Genomic DNA, 1,421 nt, shown 5'->3' with positions numbered 1-1,421 from the left:
CGCTCGGCCATCATATTATTCCCTACTCTTTTGGCTGTAAAACTCTGTTTTTCAACATAATCTGCCTTCAGTGCGACGGACTTACGCCACCTTTCTGGGAGCGTCACTATGCTCAGACCAGAGCGGTCGCGCGGTTCCAGACTGCGCCTAGAACCGCTCGGCCACTCCGGCCGGCACACTTCAGGGTTGATCGTTGCTCTATGAGGAAGGACATCAAACAGAATAACCGCTTCATGGTCCCAGACGACTGTCGCCCTCACTATACAGGCTGAGGGTGCGGTTTTGAACTTTTTCTTCGGAGGAGAGATGATGTTGCGCCATCCGATGAATTGCCGTTTTATTTCCGGTTCGAAGTGATAAATCCATGTTTCATGCCGCGTGGCGTAGCCGTGCGGTCTAGGACATCTTGCCACGGCTTGCGCGGCTCCCCCCGCCCCCCCCCCCCCCCCACCCCCGCCCCGTCGCAGGTGCGAGTCCACTCTCGGGCATGGGTGCGTGTGTTGTCCTTAACGTAAATTAGTTTAAGTCGTGTGTAAGCTTAGGGACCGATGACCTAAGCAGTTTGGTCCCATAGAAAAACACTCCGTCTTCAGGTCACAAGTGGTTCATCGGGACCATCCGATCGCCGTATCATCGTCAGATAAGGATGCGGATAGGAGGGGCATGTGGTCAGCACACCGCTCTCCCGGTCGTTATGATGCTTTTCTTTGACCAGAGCCGCTACTATTCGGTCGAGTAGCTCCTCAATTGGCATCACAAGGCTGAGTGCACCCCGAAAAATGGCAACAGTGCATGGTGGCCCGGATGGCCACCCATCCAAGTGCCGGCCACGCCCGACAGCGCTTAACTTCGATGATCTGACGGGAACCGGTGTATCCGCTGCGGCAAGGCTGTTGCCGTCTGGTCCCATAAAACTTACCACAAATTTCCAATTTGTCATGTTTCATGATCTATGATTACATTCGATAAAAAATTGTCAGCATCGGAATCGTAATGCGCAAGTAATTCCGCACAGATGGTCCTTCGTTGATATTTATGATCTGTTAGGCGGCGAGGAATCCAGCGGGCACACACCTTTGAGTATCCCAACTGGTGGACGAGTGTGTCATTACTACCAACAAAGACATCCAGTTGTGCAGTGAGGTGTTTCCGATACGTTGATCACTTGTAATGAGAATGTCCGCACGTTCCACCAGTGCGGGAGTCACAGCTGTGTGCGGCCCGCCGGCAAGTGAGGTATCGGAAACGTTTGCGGGACCTTTTGTCGATGATGACGGACGCCTGGCCAATGACTCCGCGCTTTCGTTCGCTGCCAGATCTCCGTAGTCATTCTGCAAATGGCTATGAGAATATCTGCGAAGCTCTGGTTTTCGGTCAAAAGAAACTCAACGACAACTCACTGCTTGTAACGCGCCACCGTT

At 53.0% G+C, this 1,421-nt stretch overlaps 1 pseudogene; it reads right to left on the bottom strand.

The window, feature by feature from the left end:
- Positions 1 to 780: 780 nt before the first annotated feature.
- LOC124799519 lies at positions 781 to 898 on the bottom strand (annotated as a pseudogene).
- Positions 899 to 1,421: the final 523 nt, after the last annotated feature.

The sequence above is a fragment of the Schistocerca piceifrons genome, chromosome 5 (genome assembly GCF_021461385.2).
Source record: "Schistocerca piceifrons isolate TAMUIC-IGC-003096 chromosome 5, iqSchPice1.1, whole genome shotgun sequence".
Taxonomy (NCBI): domain Eukaryota; kingdom Metazoa; phylum Arthropoda; class Insecta; order Orthoptera; family Acrididae; genus Schistocerca; species Schistocerca piceifrons.
The sequence above is the reverse complement of the archived record's forward strand: the minus strand, read 5'-3'. Positions and strand labels throughout refer to the sequence as shown.